Consider the following 21,863-nt stretch of genomic DNA (forward strand, 5'->3'; position numbering starts at 1 on the left):
ATTTTGAATCTCGTCTAAAATCTCCCTACTTGGGTTCACTCTCCAGAGCTCTCAGGTTGTTGGAATTTTGGTTTTTATTGTTGTCGTTGTTGTTGGTGGTAGGTTTTTTGTTTTGTTTTGTTTTCTGTATGTTGTCCAGAGTGTATAGATATTATCTGTGGAAGGATTGATCAATTAGGAGCTTTTCCTCCATACCAGAAATAAGACTCTTTCCACAACGTTTTAAATAGGTTCAGTTCTCCCTGTTAAATTCCCCAACCCCTCCCTTGATCTACAGTCTCCTTCAGCTATCTGTTTTATGTATATCTTCCCATCCACATCCTATTTTTTTGGAGGGGTGGAGTAAGAATTGTCTTACTATCTCCATTTCTCTGCTCCTACTCCCTTCTCAACTCTCTTCATCAAAGCTTCTGCCTCATCATTGCAAAAAAAAAAAAAAGATAAAAGCCCTTCTCAAGATCCCTGATCCCTTTAAACTCACTACATCTGAAGGATACTTATTAGCCCTCATCTTCTTTGAACTCATGATCTTTCCCGCCAATCTAATCTTCTTCCCCTGTTGCCTATCTCAATGAGTGGCTCCACCAACCAGTCTCTTAGGCTGGCCAGAAACCCGATGAGTCATTCTTGACACCTTTTTCTCCCTAATTCATCATATCCATTGCCAATCTGTACATTTCCCTCCATTGTTACTAACACCAATCAAGATCAAGCTAATGTCATCTTTGTGCCTAGACCACTGCTAAAGCCTCCTGTATCCATGTTGGTCCCTGCACCCTTCTAATTTGTTCTCTATACTACAGCCAGAGGGATACTCTGAAAATCCAAATCTGATCCTGTCACTTTCTTATTTAAAACATTTCAATGATGACTTACTTATCCTAGGATATATGTACATGTCAAAATTCTTAACAAACATGACCTGGCATAGTCTGCTGCCTATGTATTCTTTGTCCTTATCTTGGATCATACACCCTCCCTCTCCCACCCCCACCCCCCAATCACTTGCTCCAAACACATTAACATCTCCTGTAATGTGGCAAATTCATGTTTGGGTTTAAAGCTTTTAAATGTGGTTTTGGTTTGTAGGCAGAATTTAAAGTGTGATTTTAAACCACAGAATTACCCTTGATAAGCATATAGGAATATTCTAAGATCATTAAGAAAGTTGATAGTAGCTGATATGACTATTATTGCTATACTTATTGATTCCAACCAACCGCACAATCTCAGTTGGTACTCACGTGTTCAGCTAGATGGTATACATGTGGCTCAAGCACGCACGCACACACATTCACAGAAACTCATAGACAGTTACCACATGTTTCTGGGTACTCTACATCAGGTGGACAAATGCCAACAGCTTTATCTTTATCTGAAGGCGTTCTGCAGGGATATTCTGCTTTTCTTGGCCTCTTTACTTTCTGTCTGATTTCACAATGTTGCTTGCGCATTTCTGTCTTTATAGAGTACATGCTAACCACCAGGAATTCTAGACATAGAATCTGCACTTCCTCAGAGAGGGTCTGACCACGACTTTGTAAAACCTAGGTGGCTCCAAACCAGCCCCTAATCAGAAGTGCATGCTTTCTGCAGGCACTGACTCACCTTGGGTCACATATGTACATATACACACCCACCCAGAGTTACTGCTGTTCATTATGCTCAATGATTTTGATCAGTCTCTCTGTTTTTCATGCTTGAGAACTTGGATCCAACCCACTCTAGCCCCCTACAATACATCTGAAGATAGCCAGGGATCTGAAGGCCCTAATTTGGTCCAGGGGTTCGCACACTATAGCCTGATGCGTTTTTGTAAATCAAGTTTTGTTGGAACACAGTCATGTTCATTTATTTATGTATTGTCTGTGGCTTTTGTGCTACAGTGGCAGAGTTGAGATAGTTGTGTCAGAGAATGCAAAACCTAAAATATTTAGTATCCCCCACCCCTGGGCCACAGACCCGTTCTGGTCCATGGCCTATTAAGAATTGGGCTGCAGAGCAGTTGTTGAACAGCAGGCGAGTGAGCTAAGCTTCCTCTGTATTTGCAGCTGCTCCCCAGTGCTAGCATCACCACCTCAGTTCTACCTCAGATCATCAGGCATTAAATTATCATAGAAACACAGGTCCCTGGTGCCAAAAAGGTTGGGGACTGCTGACCCTTTCAGAACAAGTTTACAGATCTCTGATTTAGTCTCTGTTTTCCAATTGTTTTAGCAACAATTGATAATAGAGTTGCCAGATTTAGCAATTAAAAACACAGGACATTCAGATAAACAAATTTCAGATAAATGAGGAGTATTTTTTTTTTCTTTTTTAGAATAAGTAGGTTTCAAACATCACATGCCAACCTTTTAGCAAAGACTTATACAAGACACCTATCGTACCCTCAATCTTGTTTTGAGACCCACCACATTTTGAGTTTTGAAAGAGAAAGAAATTGAAAGAAGGAGGGGTCCTTGGAATGATCTGCATTCCTTAGGAGAGGGAGCCTGGAAAAGCAGACAATGGTGAGCAGTCTGGGTTTGGGTCTTCTTCTTGGTGCAGCTGGCAGGCTTCAGTGACCAGTAGCCACTTTTCAAAATGAGTAAATGTTGTTGAAGGAGATGGGGTAGGGTAGGAACTGCTCAATTCTTCACAATGGAAAGTGATTCTTTAAACTAGCAGCTCCACAGTGCATTTAACCGATGGTCTACAAGTCTTCTCACTGTCTGGTTTAATGCCATGACTTTAATCCTGGGTAGATGTGGAAACTACCACTCCTCATTGATAGGCATGGAAGCCGACCTCCTAGTACATTCTGCTTCTCACTCTCCCTTTACATCATCTTGTGTCAAAGGGCTGGTCGAAGTCACTTTAGATGACAGACACCTCTGAAGTAACTTTGCACGTGTAGCTGATAGAGGCTGGATGGAGTAGCAGTTAAGTGCCCAGGCCCTGCCACCAGACAACCTGGGGTTAGATCCCGGCATAGCTATTTACTGGCTAAATGATCTGGAGGAAATTACCTGATTCTTCTAAGCCTCAATTTCCTCACATGTAAAATGGAGGGCTGATGATAGTAGCTACCTCATGGAATTGTTGTGAGGATCAAACAAATTAGAACATGTAAGGTACTTAGAACTGCGCCTGGCACATAAACATTTAGAAAATGTTAACTGCTCTTCTCTGTTTTAACGAGCGGAAAAGAAACCTATGGCCAAATGTGAAGTGTCCTGAAAACTCGGCCTCCGGCAGTGTGAATTCTCCCCACTAGATGTCACAATTCAGCAGGCACTGTCTATCCCTTAGCTTGACTTGGGGTGGCTTGCTGAAGATTAATTTTTGCTTATTATCATTTTTGATTTGATTTGGTGATTTCAAGGGGATAAACTGACATGCTAGCTTTTGAAGTCTCTGGGGATCCAGAAATTCCAGGAGAATTGCTGACATGCAGGGCTAGAAGGAGCTGTTTGGAGTACTGTCTTTGTTCATGGTTAACGTGACCTAATAATTTATTGTCCAAACCAAGATATTTTGAAAATGAAAGGGGGACTATTAATAACTATGCCAGGACAGGAGGAGTGAATGAGATGTACCTGACAACTTATATATAGTCACCCTATCTGTAGGTAGCTTTTTCCTCAGCATTTTCATAATCTCCAGGACACAAGCTCTCTGACATTCCTCAGAAGCCTCCTATAGTAAACTGTGACCTCATGCTTTGGGAGTTCCCACCCTAAGGATATCTTGCTACTTGTCAGGTCATTTATTTCAGTTTTGTCCTCAGTGGACCTGGTGGGTATGTGTCTGCCTCACAGATTGCAAGTCACCTTGGCCTTCTTTATGTTGAATAATTCCATGTCCTGTGAGGCTTTTCTCCATGGTTTTTTTCCTACAGCTGCAACCCCTTTGGAGGCACCAAGTCCTCCAACCCTGGATGTGTTGAAGGAGGTCACTGTGGTCACTTTCTGGGTTATTGCTGTGGTCACTTTCTGGGTTATCCCTTCTAAGGTTTCTTTCATCCCTAAGGCTCACAAGCCTATTATTTCAAATTGGCTTGTCTTCTTTTAAAGGGCAGGAAGAAGCTAATATTTGTTGAGCACTACCTCACATTAAATGTGCTTTTGCCTCCATCATCTTGGTCATCCCATCAACTCAGTGACATTGGTATTATTAAGGTGAAGAGGTCACAGCCCATAAAAGGCAGAGCCAGGATTCAATTCCAAGTCTGTTTGGCTTCAAAGCCCTGTGGTTGCTACCACACCAGGCTGCCTCCCACTGTTTTTACAGTAAGTTTTTACAGTAAGACCACCAGCAGACATCACTAGCAAGTCCCTTTCTTCCTCTGGGTTTCAATGTCTTCTTTTGGAAGTTGGGCAGAGGTGGCAATATATGCTAAAGGGCTGTCAGAGTGACGGGCTGGGTGGGGGCTAGCCTTGGAAGACTTTACAGGGGGCATTGAGCAAGATTTTGAAGGAAGGGAATGGGGAGTCAGGAGATGGATCATTAGGTTAAATCTAATAGACAAAAACAAGACTGTGTGTATGAGGGGAAGGAGCTGACGAGATGAGTGGAAATTGCCAGTCTAATTAGGAGAGGGTTATGAGCCCCTGGTGAGTATAGCCAGGTTTAAAACTTTGTCTCAAATCATATTTAGCATGTGATCGAGCACGTGGGAAGCAGAATACATTTTGATGACAATAATGACAAGGAGGAAAGATGAGTGGCTGTCAGCTGGCACTTCAGAAAAGAGTCCAGGCCTTATGGCTTCAAGAATCGAGGCCTGCCGGGAAAAGCTTATGGGAAGTGCTCTGGTAGAGATGTCTAATTTGAATTTTTCCAGCTTCAATTCAGTTCTTCTGAGCTCACGTGCCCTTTACCAACATTTGGAGGCCTTTAGCTCCTCCTGGCAGTATCTAATACACACCGGCGTCGTCAACATCTCAAATAGTCCGCCCCGAATACCAGGGAAGGATTTCTTAGGTGTGGGGGTGGGGGTAGTGAAGCCAGAGAGCCGGGCCTGAGGGGCAAAGCAGAGATTGTAGTCAGAATGGCCTTTGGGGTGGTGTCGGGCCCTGACCCCCTCCTCCACAACTTCTGGTCGGGGCTGCAGCCCAGGACCTTGGGGGCTGGGAGAAGGCATCGTACTACCGCCTTTCAAGAGCGGCCAATCCAAGAATCAGGGAGAGGAGGAAGGCTTCCGGAGCCTCGGAGGGCGTCCACCGCTGGCCCAGGACGCCCTTGCCCTGTACTGCTCCGGCTTTCCTCCTCGGGTTCCCTCAAGCTATGAAGCAAGGGACCCAGCCAGGGAGTGTAGGAGGCCTCCAGCCCCTTCCCACCCTGGGCCGGGCCTCCGGCTCTGGGCTCCTCTTGCAGCCCTGTCACCCCGCCCCTTGCGCTCGGGCCCCGGCCCTCGCGGCCTCCTCCCGCCCCTGAGGCCTCCCCCCGCCCCCGCGGCCGGCCCCGCCCCCCAGCCTCACTATTCCCGGGCAGGCCCCGCCACCCCACCCCCCCCCGCGAACTCCGGCCCCGCCCCCCGTTTCCGCTGGCCGCGGCTGTGGCAGCGGCGGTGAGGGAGCGCTAGGGAGCTGGGACCCCGCATTCCTGGGAGCTCGGTGAGTGTGGCCCAGGGCGGGCGCGCGGCGGGCTCTGGAGCCGACAAGCTTGCGGGGCTCGGGAGGGCTGTAGGCGGCCTGGGCGAGCCCTTCACCAGGTCATCAGAGAGGGTGGTGCGCCTTGGGGGCGCCCCGGGGAAGGGGTGTCAGGAAGGCGGCAGTGGGGCGGCATGAGGGAGGGATGAGGTAGGCGCCTTGTGTGGGCCAGGAAGCGGCCCAGGAAGTGAAAGGTGTGTGCGGGGCCCGGGAATAGGGCGAGAGGAGTCTGCAAGGGAGAGGCTCGGAGGAATACCTTTTGGGAACTGGGCTGCGGGAGGGGTTGCACCGCCGGATCCCAGGCGAAGGGATGGGAGGTCTGTAGGGTGCAGCAGAAAAGGAGAGTCCCGGAGCTGTCATGGGTTTCTGACTATGTGGCCCAGTGGACCCCAGTGGCTTGGGGGTAGTCCATGCAGCGCCCCCACGGAGGGCCGGGGGCTAGGGAAGGGCTGCGATATTGCCTGCAGGCCTCCCCTTTCCCCCTCTCCCCGCCCCTGCACCCCTGACCAATCCTTGGGCCACCGCTGGCAGATCGGCACTCATAGTGACAAAGCTTTGGCACACCTCGAGGTCCGAGACGTAGTACATCTGTGCATCTGAGTTTGGGACTTTAAAAAACTTCCTGTGGTTTGGAAAAAAAAGAAAAAAAAAAAAAGTCCAAACAAGAAACTGGCTTGTTATGAGAGCAGTATTTGTACTTGGGTATGTCGGAATTGGAGTCTTGGACTGCCTCTCTTTGAAAAAGATATTGGTCTCTTCTCTACCGCTTTCTGCGAAAGTTCAAAGCATTGGGGTAGTATGGGATCGTCTGGGCTGTGTTGACCTTTCTTCTCCCATCCCAAAAACGGGGATAGGAAGGCAGCTTGCTCACCTCTCTTTGGTTCAGAGAACCTTTTGACCCGCAGCTGTCCCCTTCTCTGATTCAGGTATTTCCTCCTCCAGGAGGCTTTCCTGGACTAGTAGAGAAAGCCGAGGACTCCTGCTCTGATACCTGTATACCAGCCACTTTTCCTCTCTCTACTCAAAATAGCCATAGAGAATGTTTTGTATTTTCTGCTATAAAAATGTGCAGTCAGCTTGTCATCATAAGTAATGGGGAGAGGAGGAGAGGTATTATGGATAATTTCAAACAATGGACTGGACAAATTATTTATATTTAGCTAAGGAATGCAGCCAGGGAGGCAGACATTCACAGGGCTTCCTACCCTCCGCCTGGTTCTGGTGTGGCTGATGCAGCTGGGCTGTGGGTTGGGGGTGAGGGAGGGAAGAGGATAGGGGTGGATAAAACTTGAAGGGCAGTTCAGTTCTGCACTCACTCACTGAAGACCTGCTGTGTGCAAGGCCCTGAATAGCTGAGAGGACCAGAATGGCGTGGGATTATTTTTTGGTCTGAATTAATCAGATTTTAATCTTCTTTAAATCTATGAACTGATATTTAATATTAATAACAATAACTAGTGTTTATAAAATAATTTATAGTTGGCCAAGTGCTTTCTCTGCACATTATCTGCATAGAATTTTATTTGATTCACATATAACCTTGTAAAGTATGTTTTTAATTGCCTTCTTATAGGTTGGGAAAATGAAGCTCAGAGAGAATAAATTACTTCTCTGAAGTCACAGAACTCATTAAGAGGAAGAAGCAGAACTTGAACTTGGGGCCTCTGACTCCTCACGCTTTTCCTATTACGCTTTGTTGCCACTTGCCATTTTTCTCTATTGAGCCTGAGGACCTTAGCCTTAACACCACCCCTGTGTGCAACACTGAGCAAATTACCTCCCCTTTCCAACTTTGAAGGGTTATTGGATTAAAATATTTCTAGAACTCTTTCAGCATCAGATAATTAGCAGTTTAAGATCATATTGGCAGCCAATTAATCAATAAGTGTGCTTTATTTTTAAAAATGTTTAATTGTGGTAAAAAAACATAAAATTTACCATTTTAACTATTTTTAAATGTACAGTTCACATTGTGCAACAGATCTCCAGAATTTTTTCATCTGCACAACGGAAACTATACACCCATTAAACAGTATCTTCCCATTTCTTCCTCCCCGAGCCCTTGGCAACCTCCATTCTACTTAGTGTGCTTTATTAAGCTCCTACTCTGTGCTTAATAAATATTATCTTTGAGGCATTAGTAAGGAGAAGCAGCTCAGCTTACGTGGGAAGCCTCTGGGCCAGGGGTAGCTGGCCCGAGTGCTGTTCCTCATCCCTGGGTCTCTAACTCCAGCCCTGGCTGGTATTGTTAAGTGAATGAGTGAGTGAGTGAGGCCTTGGAAGTGCCTTCACCTCTTTTAGCCTTAGCTTCCTGCTTGCAAAATGTGGATAACGGTACCGGGCTCTTAGGTCTGTTGGAGGAGCATTGAGATAATGAATGTGAAGCATGGAGCTTAGGGCCTCATACGTAGCAGGTGTGCAGTGAATGGTGGCTGTTATTTATACTCTAGCTGAGGACACTAGATTAATACGCTCAGAACAATAGAAGACAAGACTTCTTTTTCGTCTACCATTAAGGCTCAGGCTATCGTCCCCACTGACTAAGGAAATAGTTCTAATCCAAATGCTTTAGCCTGGCACTTGACATCCTTCTTATCTATTCCCAGCCTACCTGTCTAGCCTTATCTCCCGCTTTTCTCCCCTCGAGGAACCCTCGGTTCTAGCCAGACTGATCTTCCAAGAGTGCTTTGCTCACTCCTTTGTCCCTTAGTTCATATTGTTCCACTTCCTGGAATGCTCTTCCCCAGTCCTTCCTTACCCTCTTTTAAGACCCTACTCATGTCTGAGCTCTTTTGTGGAACCACCCATCCTAAAAGAACCTCTTTTTCCTTGAAACTCTTCACCTCTCCTGGCTTTTATATACTGCCTGGGAGTGATTCTTTAGAGAATTTGATGAACACTTAGTGTGTGTGTGTGTGTGTGTGTCATAGTACAAGAATCTGTGCTAAGTTCTGATGATGCAAAAATGAAAAAGGTAAAGGGCCTTGTCTTCATGGGGCTTATAATGCAGTAAAGGGTTAAGAAAGGGGTTAAAAAAAAGACAGTTCAAAGTATTAGGTGAGTGGCCTGTGAGAGGAAAATGTTATGTGAGTTCAAACAGAAGGATAAATTACCCTGACTGTGGAGTAATACTTCATTCATCAGGTGGTGTCTGACTTGGACATTTCAACAGAAGGGAGGAGGGACCAGCCTGAGGAGGGGCACCGAGAAAGTGTTGGGGTATGTGAATAGCTTAGATGGCCAGTGAGTGGGTTGTGTGGAGGGAAGCAGAGAGAGAAAAGGCTGGACAGGGAGACATTGGCTATATTGGGGGTGGCTTCAAATGTCCAGCCAAGGAATTTCATCCACCCATTCATTCATTCATTCATTCAAGAGAAATTAAGTACCTACTATGTGCAGATACAGAGCTGGTGCTGGGGAGACAGCAGTCAACCTTGGGAGGCCCTGGGAACTGGCAGGTTTTTGAGTAGGAGTTCCAGAAGCCAGGCTAGGCTTCAGAAGGGTGATTCAGGGATCTGTGAAGAGGGGAAATCATGGTGGGCAGAATGGCTGGGCAGCTGTGAGGAATGGAGAGGAGGGACTGAATCTGAGACATTTAGAAGGTAGGATTGAGACCATTTGATTGGCTGGGGGGTGGTAAGGAAAAGATACAGAGGGATCGAAGTAGATTCTGAGCTGGGTCATTCTGGAGATGCACTGCCGTTTGCCGTTTCCAGTGGGTATCATAGTTTCTCTAACTAGACTGTAAGCCCTTTCGGGGCATAGATTCTAATTGTCTCTTTGTTCTCCTTGGCCCAGTATTCATTACCTAGAAGCACAGTGTGGACTCTTGATGTTCTCAAGAAGTGAATCTCGTCATGGGGATGTAATATATAGCATGGTGACTTAGTTAATAAGACTGTTTTGTATATTTGAAAGTTGCTAAGAGTAGATCTTAAAAGTTCTCACAAGAAAAAATTTTGTAATTATGCATGTATATTGATAGATGTTAACTAGCTTGTGTGGCAGTAGTTTCACAATATATACAAATAATCATTATTTGTACACCTGAAATTAATATAATGTTATATGTAAATTATATCTTAATAAAAATATGGATCCATTTTGCCATCTGGAAAAATAAAGAATATTGCACCTTTTAGAATCCCAAAATTGCATCCACAGTGGTTTTTGTACATGGGCCTGGCTTTCTCCAGAGTCATGTTTCTGCAGAGAGCCAAATGTTTCCTGTGTATATCTTTACACCCCAAGTTAACTAGTCTTTCAACTTCTGCTACAATTTTATCTTTCACTTGATGGCCAATTTCCACCAAGTTTTTATTGCTTCACAACAGTAACCTCCTCCCTTCTGTTGATGTGGCAAAGAGGAAAACAACGAAGTGGCCTGTCCCTTTACATCAGCCTCCTAGAGTATGTGAATCAAACTCATGTCTCAGTAAAGTTACACGCTTTTACATATCTTGAAACATCGGGTCACTTGTGAGTGGTCAGAATGATAAATGGATGCCAGGGGTCTACTCCAAGCCTAGGAGTAGATAAATATGTGATTCAGATACTGTTACTTCAATAGCTGCCCATGGCAGACATCGCTAATCGATCACAGCTGTCTTTCCTGCTGAGCCAGGGCCTGGGTTCTTATAATGCGCTAGGCCCCCACCACCAGCTGAGTGGAATGGGCACAGCAGTTGGAACCAATTTGCCATTTCTGGCCTTCACCTGTTGAATAAATGGGTTCTTGATGGGAGATAGCATTCACCCTAGAGTGGCTTCACAGAGAAGTGATGACCTAATTTTTTATTTCCCTCCGGAATATCCTAGGATCTTCTCTTATCTGTCAGCAGCCAAGGTGTTTGTAGGAATTTAAAGAAAACAGGTCAGTATCGGTCTGGGTCCTTTGTGATGGGGCTTTAGAAAATCTGTGTGTTATAAATTGAAGTCAGAATCTCTCTTGCCCTTTAACTGTGGGTTGGCAGGGAGGATAGCATCTGTGCTGATGTTTTCTCAATGTCTCTTTGCCCTAGCTCTTCTTGACTTATAATTGACAAGCTCCTTAAATCGGACTTTGGGGACCAGGAGTGAGTGACCCCCTCCCCTCTGTTTCTGATTGGAGGCTGGCAGTGTTCTTAATTTCTTTCTTAAAGAGTCACCCTGATTGTAAGGAGGAAGCCAAAGGAAGCAGGAGAGGCTTGGAACTTCCTGCTTCCTGTCTCCGCCCAGCAGGCTTGGGAGCCAGGGTGGAGGACTTCCCACCAGCTGTTCAGAAGAGTCTGTGGAAATTTGGCCAATACTACCTGTCTGTGTGCCTCTATACTGGCTGCTGCAGGAATGCCCTGGCCCTCTGGCACCCTCTGCTAGGACCTTCACCAGAGTCCTCCTCCGTGTTCCTACGGGCTCCTGGGGTCTTGCTAATAGCTTCTTGTTCCTGGCGCTTGTTCATCCAGGCCCCTGTGGCGCTGAAGCTGGGCCGGAGCTACTTAGGCAGCAGGTGTGGATGGTGCTGATTCAGGTTCCCTGGGGGGTGCTGCTTACAGACCCGAGCCTTTTAATATTCTAATTTATGTGTGTTTTATCCTGTAGCTTCCGCCTGCTGGATGATTTGTAAATCTTTTACCTTCCAAGAACCCAGCAGTGTTGTGGGAGTGGGAAGGGTGGGAAGGATGGTGCTGGCTGTTAGCCTATCTTTCCAAAAAAATTCCCTTCTCTCTGAGTTCCAGCAGAAATTATTTGGTGTCCAAGGAGAGGCCACGAACCTTTGTTGTCATGCCATGTTTCGTATATTGTATTCAGGATGTCAGTGTTCATATTTAGCACCATCCTCATCTGCCAGTTTTGGACTCTTTACATACGTCCATAACTAATTTATTTAAAGTGTATTAGATCTTAATTTATATATCATTTAATTTTCATAAGAGTCCTGCAAGGTAGCTACGATTTCTCCCCATTTTACAGAGGCAGCAGCTAAACCAGAGAGTGGGTCAGAGACTTGCTGGATTCAAACCCAGTCTGACTGCCGCCACGCCTGCCCTTCCTGCTGCAGACCTGCGGCTGCCCTCATCAGGTCCTGGGCGTCCTCTGCAGGGTCCTCCTTGAGTGGCTGCAGCAGGAGAATGGGGGCTCCCACTTTAAGTCTCCCCCTCCTTGGGGCCTGGGTGGTGTCGGCTTTCATTCTAAATCCTCTGGGATTTGGGGCACTACCTGTGGGTGGACTGTGCACTGCAGCCAGGAACACGGGCCTGGGCTGAGGGAAATCAGGCTGATGAAAATCAGGCCACGGGGAGGGAAGGATCATGAAGTCAAATAATGAGAGCCCTTGCTGCTCAGCATATCATGGCTCCTCATGGCACATCCTGCCCCATGACAGATTCTGGGGGGCCCTGCCAGGCAGAACTTGGTGGGGAGTTTCCCAGGTGGCCTGAAATCATTAGTCATTTAGCTAGGTGACTGTCCTCCTTTGTGCATCTGTGTTGAAGCCACAGTGAGGGAGACCTGAGTGGAGGGCTTTCCAGACAGGAAGTGTATCCTCTCCTATGTCTTTGGCCACTTTCTGTCATGCTGCTGAGCCTCTAGAATGATGACCAGCTCCTGGGTGGGAGGTTCTCATCCTGGTTCCTGATTCTGCCTCTAACAGGCTTGGTGACCTCTGGCAAGTTACTAGCTTTCTTCAGGTCAGCTTCCTTACTTGCAGAAGGGAGGCTGGAGTGATGGATTGCTAAGGTTCCTTCAAACTCTGATAAAGGTGGTTTCTGAGATGGGAAGAAGGTATGTGTCTGGGTTTTGGCTTCTGGATTTTGGTTTGGGCTTCCCAGATACTTCTTTTTCTTATAATGCCCTCTCTGCCCCTGGTCTAGAGGTGAATGGAGAAGGAAAGAATGAAGTTAATGAGTAAACCTGAGGCCCTGATTTCTAATGGGAGCCGGATGGGGGTAGAGGTTGTTTACAGAGATGGTCGCCTGTCTGGTTAGTGGCAGGGTCTTGCTGCCTGACTTCTGTCCTGTGCTGACGGATCTGCTGATGCTTTCATTTCAAGCACCTCCTGCCCGAGCCTGATGCATTTAGGAGTTAGAAGTGCTGCATAGCTGGACTCCAGCCCAACAAGTTAATAATTTCAACTTCAATTATAGCCACAGTATAATGAAACAAGAGTGTCTGCCTGGGTGAAGTCCAGTTGCCAAACTCTTTCTGTCCTTTCAAACCAAAAACTTAGCCTGAACTGGACTGGGGCTTGAGAAGTGGGCAGAGCCAAAAGGAGCACTTCCGCTGGCGTTTAGTGTCACAGTGTGTGTACTTCAGTCTACATTTGGGAGGCAAATGCAGAGTACTTTGTTTATTATTATCTGTGCTTTTGAGTTTACCACACTCCTTCCTCCCTCTGTCTTCCTTCTCATTCCCCTTATGGTGGCTGGAAATTAATTGTACTTTGAGTATTCACTTACTTTCTGAGAATCTTGTGAACATTTCTACACTCAATGGTCAGCATTTGTTAAAATACCTGACCTTGTGATGGGAACAAGAAAGGATGGGCTTGGAGAACAGTTCAGGGAATCTGAAGAGTCAGGTGGCTCAGTGGATCCCCTAGAATCCCCCCACTAATTGGATAAGTGTGTGGTCACCACAGGAAGGCTGAGGGCTCCCTGCAGCCTCTGGTGTAGGATCTTGGTGAATTCTGGACCTGGGCCTTAGAAGCTTAGGGCCACAGCTAACCCCCACAGCACCTTTGAGCAAACTTGAAAATTGTCCTTCCTCAGGTTAAAAATAAAAATTAAACTGAATATATTATTGTAAAACCTGAGCAATGGCCAGTTGTGCCTGGGACAGCCTTCTAGAGTCCTGGCAGGCAGGGACCATGGCTGTGTGTTTGCTTGTGCTCACATCCATCTCCCCACCATCATGGGTGCACATGTTGCTGGCAGCACACACATCTATGCTTCTCCCACTCCCGGTGCTGGAAATGTGTCAGGTTCAGATTTGAGGAGAAGGTCTGGGGATGGGAATAGGCCTCTGAGAACAGTGGAGGGAAGCAATCTCAGGGGATGCTCAGAACAAGGTTGGGACAGGGTGTGGCCATGCACGAGGGAGAGGGAGAGAAGGGAGAGAAGGGAGAGGAGGGAGAAGAGGGAGAGAGAGGGAGAGAATATGAATGTGTGTACTTGCCCTAGCTTGTGCATGGCTGGGTGTACCCACATAGATTTGTGTGGGAGGGAGTTCTGCATTGTTCTGAGACTCAGCTGGGGAGCCCACCTGAGTCCTTTCGATAGGTTAATATATATCTATGACATGAACGCCCCCTCCTTGGAGGGAGTGTAAGACTCGAACACAGTACCTGGAAGCCCTGCTTGAGCCCTCTCGCCTAGCCGCCCACCACAGTGTGGAGACTGAGGCTCAGGGGCCTGACACTCTCCACCAAGCCCTGAGGTAGTGGTACCAGGGACAGAGGGAGCAGATTCTGCCTCAGCAAGTCCCTAGCCTATACTTGGGCCAAGCCTTATAGAAGGGCTCAGAGGGGCAGAGTGATGGCAGGGTTTGAATGGGGGTGTGTGTTTTGGGGTGTGCGAACATGTAGAATGACGTGTTTTGTTTTAGAGAAAGTGAGGTAGAGGTCTGGGCTTGCAATTTTCCACTTGTCTTAATCCTGAGAGATTCTAAACAGCTTTGTTTAAAAACTGGACATGCAGATTATAGAGACCTGAGTGAGGAAGAGCTGTTAGGTCCCCCAGGAAGGCAATTAGGTTTGAAGCCAGAGTCTGGATCTGTATACAGTGTGTGAGACCTGGAAGGTGGGGAGGGGGAGTGCTGAGAGCATCCCTGAGTCTCCCTAATTTAGCAGCCATTGCAAATCGGCTCCCACTTGCTTGCCGCTGGAGATGGGCAGGGTGGGCATGAAGCCCCAGTCCTGGGTTATCACCCACCATCCAGGCTGCGGACAGCAAAGAGGGTTGAAACTACCTGTCTGGGCGCTGCCCCTCTCCCACTGTTAGATGGAGAAGCTGGAAATAGTGGTGGCCAGTTGGCTGGTGTCTGTGAAGGTCTCTTTTGAGAGGCAGTCAGTACCTGGAGTGAAGGGAGAATAATTCAGGACACCCTCTAGTCAAGGGCAGGGCTGGGTGGACCTTTCTCTGAGGACCTGTGGAGGAACACAGGGATGATGGGGCTGGGCCTTAAGGGACAGGTAGATTTAGAGAGGCAAAGATAGGGGCTCACTGAGTGGTTGCAGTGGGGATGACAAGCTTGGAGGTCTGGGAAGAGATAGGTGTGGACCAGGTAGTTGGACTGGAGATGACTCAGGGGAGGGACATCTTGAATGCCACCCAGAGGAGACTCGGATTTTAAGAGGCTAGCAGTGGGAGCTAGTGTTGGTCCCCGAACAGGGGAATGGCAGGATGAAAAGGGATGTTTTAGGAAAAATTAGCTTGTAGCAGAATTCAAAGTAAATTTTTTAAAGTACCTTTGTTGTTGCAAAAAATAATATAAACTCATTAGAATGTGCAAATACGATATAAGTCGTAGAAAAGGAAAACCTCCTATAATCCTGCCCTACAGAGATAATTACTGTTAATACTTTGGTTTGTATTCTTTTCAGGTAATTTTATGATAGACTAACATCCAGCTGTCTACCTATTTCTTATCAACTTCCATAAATAGAATTGTATTATATTTACTGTTTGGCAACTTCTTTAGCCATTTTTCCACATCAACGTGTATAGAATGACCTCATTCTTCTGAATAGCTGCATAGACTTGTTGGATGAGTTTTATATCAATTATCTATTGCTACATAAGCACCCTGAAATTTAGTAGATTAACACAACAACCATTTTATTTGCTCACAGTTCTGTGGGTTAGCCCTTTGGACTGGGCTCAGCTGGTCCCCTTATGAATGTGGTGGCAGTCAGCTGGTGGTTCTGCAGGGCCTGGCTGGTCCAAGAGAGCCTCTCTCATGTCTGGTGATTGGTACGGCTCTCAGCTGGGCCTCTCTTCTCCCATGTGGTTTCTCATTCTCGAGGAAGCGAGCCTTTTAGGTGAAAACTGCATCTCCAAGACCTCTTGAGATCTAGGCTCTGACATCTTACAGTGTAATATTTATCTGTTGTTTGGTCAGAGCAAGTCACAGGACCAGCTGGAACTCCAGGGTTGAGGGGAAAGACTACACTCTTGGTGGGAGGACTGGCAGAGTCACACCAATGACATACATGTTCAGGGGTTGGAGGGTACAGATGCTTTCAGAAGAAGAGAATTAGCATATTTGAGACCTTTGGAAGACAGCACAGGCCCCTTCCCTTCCCAGCCCACTCTTTTCCCCAGATGGGTCAACCAGGGCAATTGGCAAGGGCAGGACATATAATCTTCCTATTGGGTCAGAGATGGAGTTTGAAGAGGATTCTGTATGCTTGTGTGGGTACATAGGGCTTGTGCTGGCAGGGCTTGGGCGGGTAGTCTAGGATTTGGGCATCGTAGTAGACAGCTTCTTCTGCTGGGGCTACTGGAGCTGTAGAAGTGGAGCTGGAGCCTTCCTGCCCTTTGCCAGGAGCCTGGCTGCTCAGTACCTCCCTCTAATTTTCATGGCATCTTTGAAGAATGTGAGTCAGTGAGTGACAGGTCTTTAAGAAAGCCAGCTGGCCACTCCAGATCCAGACCTTTGCTGTGAATTTATTCATTCGCCCGCCAAATACTGCACCTACTCTGCTTCAGACTTTCTCTCCATCCCATCGTAACTTTAGATGTGAAATAAGATGACCCAGGCCTGTATAATCCTCAGGCTTCACTTTTCCTTCTCAGGAAACTCACAATGAACTTAACATTTTGACTTCCCACAATGTATTCATTTTATAGGTTTCTTATTACCTGCCTTGGTAGCTCCATCTCCTATGAAATCACAAGTGGTGGGGAGGCAGAAGGAAACAGGCAGGGAAGAGTCAGCTCCGGGTCATTAATGAATCCCCAACCCTGGTTGAGAGGAGGCTGCAGTGGAGCTGCTGGTAGAGAAGTCCACCCAGTGTTAATCATTCGTCAAACTTACCTCTCCCTGGAGATCTCAGGCCAGACTTGATGAAATACACTTTCCTAGCACAACAAGGTTCTCTCGCCTGTCATCTGCTTGGTGGTTTGGGCATTCATCAAATAAGAACAAAGGCTGAGTGGGCTTTTGCATTTGAAAACCCCTTGGCATTTTATTTTCTCCCTGCTCTATCTCAGCATCTCTTAGAAAAGAAATGTTTTGTGGCTGAAAGTTTTGCTCTTTGTGAAGCAGTGCAGTCCACACTGCATGGCTCAGCCTCTTGGCTGTTCTCCTCCTCGACTGTGCTGGGGGAGAACTGACCCAGCGTAGCAAGAGGACTTGGTGAGGACTGTGGGTGGGAAGGAGCTGTGCCACACTTGGGAGCTACCCTGATGCATCTGGGTGACCTCAGGGGCCAGCATTGTGCTACCAGTTGCAGAATTAATGATATCTGATCAGCCTAGGGGCTTAATGTGTACCAGTGCTTAGTGTTGATGAAAATGCGCACAGCTGACTCTGTAAACCTTTGAGAAATCTGGCATCACAAGCAAGACAAGAAACCTTGGCAATTCCTTTTGGCCAAAGAATTGGAAAAACTGGATGGAGGCCCTTAGCCTGCTCCAAGTTTGCCAGTTTGAGGCGTATAGGAAGTAAATTCCCTATAAATGAGACCGAAGAGGCCCCTATCTGATTCCAAACTTTTCTGCCCAGCCTCCATCCCCCCATTTCTGGGTCTCTGTGGCTGTGAGGATGGATTCACACTTCAGCGTTCACAGTATCAGTTCATCAACAAGGAATTATTGAGCCCTTTGATTCTTTAAGGGTCTGAGGCATCTTTTGGGCCAGGTGCTCAGTGTGGGAAGAGAGCTTCAGCCGATGTGGGACAGGTGAATCCCCAACCCTTTCTGTTCCCGGCTACCAACTGTCTTCTCTGTTTTGTGTGGTTCTCCCACTGTCCCCCAGGTCTCAGTCCTGCAGCGTCCATGGCACTAGGTGTGGATTCTGAAGGCCAAGTAGGAAGGGATGAGATTGTTTGTAGATGCAGCCAGAGCCCTTTCTGTTGGACTCAAAAGAGATGCCTGCCTTGATCCGGCGGAATTCTGACTGCCTTTTAGTCACACTCAATTTGGCATAAAAATGATGTTACCTCAGTTTCATTCTCCACCTTCCTCACTGCTTATCCAAATGACTCTGTCATTTTACAAGTTGGTGTGTCCCCGTAGGATAAGGATGACTATTTACTGGGAGGACTCAGTGGACAATGCCTTGGGCGCTGAGGACTGTTTTTTAAAAAAAACAGCAGCAGCCGCATCTCTGGAATATATGTGTGGCTTCCCCAAGGGGCCAACCTCTACCTGCTAATGCAGAAGTTAGAAATGGGTGCTCGTTCCCCACTGCCACCGCGCCCAGGGCTGAGTGAACTGCTGGATGTTTTGAGCCTGCTCTTGGCCTGGACACTGTGGGCTGGAGGTCAGGCGAGGTGGGCCTCACCCTCCGCAGGGCTGTATTCCGACTTTCTGGTTGGGTCTGATGCACCTGGAAAAGCAGAGTCCCGGCTCTGGAGGACCTGGGCCAGGCATATTTTCTGCTCTTCTGGGGATATTTTTGGTGCTGCTGGCATTTGGGATGCTAATACTGATTACAGGACCCGCTTATGCCAACAGGGGCTGCCAGCTACAGTCCCCACTGCCCCAGCAGTGTGATCCCTGAAGTCCTTTTCGGCTTATGGAATTGTCTCCAGTTCTGGGGGATGGGTTGGCAGCCTAGTTTCCTTGGTCCTCATTGCAGCTGGCTCTGGTGGTGCTGTGCCCATCCGCATAGGTGGAGGGACTTGACCGTGTCTTTGTGAGCTGGGATGGGGGAGGGTGGTGGGCTTATGAAGGTGAGCTCCACCTTGACCCTGAGGTGAAGGAGAAGGTGGAAGATGATCCTTCAGACTGTAGATTCTTTCTCCTTTAGACTCCCATCCCCATCCCCTTTCCTCTAGCACTTGCCAGTTATTACCAAAATATCCTTACAGGCATTCATAGAAAGGATGGTGCAGCTTTAAAGAAGACACTATCTATTTTGTGGTGGTGGTGGTTTTAAATCAAGTATCCTTAACCCAGTCTTGGTTCATGTCAAACATAGATGCAGCCACATCCTAAACCCAGTGGTACAGGCCATGGACTGGTAGTGGTCCATGGCCTGTTAGGAACCAGGCCACACGGCAGGAGGTGAGTGGCAGAGGAGTGAGCTAAACTTCATCTGTATTTGCAGCTGCTCCCTGGCGCTAGCATCACTGCCTCAGCTCCACCTCAGATCGTCAGATTCTCATAGGAGCATCAGTCCCTGGAGCCAAAAAGATTGGGACCGCTGGTGTATGGAATTGGTTTGTGGGCCTTTAGTGTTTCTGAGACCTGGCAGCCATGGCATCCTGCCCACTCCGCAGGATTCCAAGCAACGTTCATGCTGCTAGAGAACTAACAACACACTCAGGACATGTACAGGCCTTACGGCTGTCTCAGATAGGCAGGGACATTTCTAATGGCTCACCTCAGTCTCTGTTTCTTTATTCCTTCTCTGAAGAGCAGAGGCCTTGGTTTTCCTCTCTATTGATGCTTTGCCTGTTTTTGCATTGCCTACCACCTGGTGGGCACTCAAATATTTTTTGAATGAATGAATACTGCATTTGTGATATAAAAATAAACATGTCCCCTAATCTAGCCATTTCCTTTGGACACTTTGAGTACTTGCTTGATTTAAAGCCATTCATCTTCATAACCATAGAGGTTTGAAATGTCTCTGGGGAGGAGGCAGGACTCCTTTTAAGGCAAGAGCTCCTTATTAAAGAGGTCTGTAGCTCTGGGAGAGAGCCTTAGGCTGCCTTTCTCAAGGAGGTAGAGAGGAAGTTGTAGGGAAGAGGAGGCCACGGCTTGGAAGTTTCACAACTGAGGAAACTGAGGCTGGTTATCTCAGGAGCTCCAGGCAGTTGAGCAGAGGAGCCTAGAGCCAGATGTTCTGATCCCAAGCCTGGATTTTATCTCTTCTTCTCCCCCAGAGCTACGCCTGCTCCATCTTCCTCATTCACCCAGGGGCACCTCAGAGTTCTCAGCTTTGTAGGAGAACATGCACCCAAAATGGCCAAATCCGTGAGGACTTGAGAGAGGCACGTGTGGGGTTATTTTGGGTTTGGTGGGCCAGGCTCAGATCTCTCTGGCATTCCAGCCTGCTGGCCTCTCAGAATCGACCAGAATGGAAGGATGATAAAAATCAAGGCTCCAGGAATAGCCCAAGAATTTGCTCATTCTTAACCCCTGTAAAGAGGTGCCACTCAACCTAGAGCCTGCAATGAATCTGAGTTTGAGGGAGGGTGCCCGCCTTGGGAAGGGGGAGAAGGAGAGTTAAGACAATCTCCTCTTTCTCCCCTGGGGAGGATGGGGTGGTAAGCACAGTGCATGGCTCAGTGCCAATTTGATAAGAGAGTAGGACTTAGAGGCCAGGGGACTGTCCCTCCCCACCAGTCCATCCCTGCCTCTTAGGGTAACTCCCAGTGGCTAGGTTGGTGGGCCAGGCTCTCTGTATCTCTCTGTCTCATTTGTTACCTGTCAGACCTAGGTAGTCTCAGGACAGCTCTGGCCATCGGTGCTTGGGGAGCTTAATCTCTTCCTCCCTTCCCCAGAGTCAAGCCCAGAGTCACTTTTGGTCAGTGCAAGTGAAGGAGACACATACGGAGCATCTGCTGAACAGAAGTTCAGGAGCTCAGTGGCGCCAGGAATCTGCCATTGCTCTGGAGGAACGAGTGGATATGTAGAGATAAGCATGTATGGATATTCATAGACTCACTAACATCGTCCAGAGGAGCCCACAGTGCTGGGGCAGTGGGGACTGTAGCTGGCAGAGGGGTCAGTGGAAAGAGCAGTCCACTGGGAGTCAGGACATCTAATTGGCCCTGGGCCAGTCATATCAGGTCTCTGGTCCTTAACTTTTTTCACCTGTGAACTGAAGAGTGTGATCTCTGAAGTCCTTTCTGGCTTAAGAGTTACCTGATTCCAGGAACAATATTTTCAGATGGGTCGGATTGTTTTTGTTGCCTTGTTTGTTCCAAATGGGGTCCAAGGGTGGACATCTCAGCTGGGTCATCCCCATGGAGGTAGGCTGAGGGCTTAGATGTCAAGCAAGGCCTCAAACCTCTCTTCTGTTCTCTGGACCCTCCTACTTAGAACTGCAAAGTCTGACTTTAGGTTCAAAAAGCAGTTGCCCTTGGCCTGTAGGATGAGGTCCAAGTGACTGAGTGAGGAATGCAAAGCTTGCTGTGAACTGGTACTTGCCCTGTTGAGCCTCATTACTTCCCACTTAGAGCCACTTTGTCCCTTTAACTTCTGTAATGCCAAGTTACCTGTGGCTCCTCCTCCCTCTGCCCACCATGCAGGTTCTAGTTTCTCAATGCCTATCTTATCCTGCTTTGTTTTACCTCTTATCTGTATTGTCTTAGCAAATTCGAAAGTTTTTGTCTTCAAGTATTTTTCTGTTCCCATTTCTCTCCTCTCTTTCTAGAACTCCAGTTACAAGTATATTAGACTGTTGATATTGTCATATAGTTTGCTGATGCTCCGTTAATTTTTTTCAGTCTTTTTTTCTTTCTGTGTTTTATTTTGGAGAGTTTCTGTTGTTGTGTCTGCAAATACAATGATCTTTTCTCTTGCAGTGTCTAATCTGATGTTAATTAATCTCATTCAGTGTGTTTTTTTATGTCAGATATTGTATTTTTTTATCTCTAGAAGTACCATTTGAAATTTTTATATCTTTCATTTCTCTCATTATTTTTATGTTTTCCTCTACATTCTTGTGCATGTGGAACATACTTATAATAGCTGTTTTTCATCTTTGTCTATTAGTTTCACCATCTCTTTCATTTTTGGGTCTATTTTATTGACTGAGTTTTCTCCTGGTTATGGGTCATATTTTTCTGCTTCTTTGAATGCCTGCTAATTTTTGATTGAAAGCCAGACGTTGTGAATTTAATGTTGCTGGATTTTGTATTATTTCTTTAAATAGTATTGGACTTGATCCTGGCATGCATTTAAATTGCTTAGGATCAGTTTAATACTTTTGAGGCTTGCTTTTAAGCTTTGCTAGGGTGGATCCAGCCTTTAGTCTGGGCTAATTTAGCTTCACTACTAAAGCATCACCCTTCTGAAGATTCTGTCCAGTGCCCTGTGTATTATGAGGTCTCTCCACTCTCGCAGGTGGGAATGT

General features: G+C 47.0%; 1 protein-coding gene across 1 annotated transcript in view; it reads left to right on the forward strand.

Moving 5' to 3' along the window:
• The first annotated feature begins 5,499 nt into the window (after positions 1–5,499).
• The window catches only part of TSPAN9 (tetraspanin 9), a 189,976-nt gene continuing 173,612 nt past the window's right edge, over positions 5,500–21,863 (forward strand). The window contains exon 1 of the mRNA XM_011367860.2: positions 5,500–5,597. The gene's annotated coding sequence lies outside the window, so the exon portion shown is untranslated. The remainder of the gene's footprint in view (positions 5,598–21,863) is intronic.

Source organism: Pteropus vampyrus, unplaced genomic scaffold, assembly GCF_000151845.1.
Source record: "Pteropus vampyrus isolate Shadow unplaced genomic scaffold, Pvam_2.0 Scaffold137, whole genome shotgun sequence".
NCBI classification, from domain to species: domain Eukaryota; kingdom Metazoa; phylum Chordata; class Mammalia; order Chiroptera; family Pteropodidae; genus Pteropus; species Pteropus vampyrus.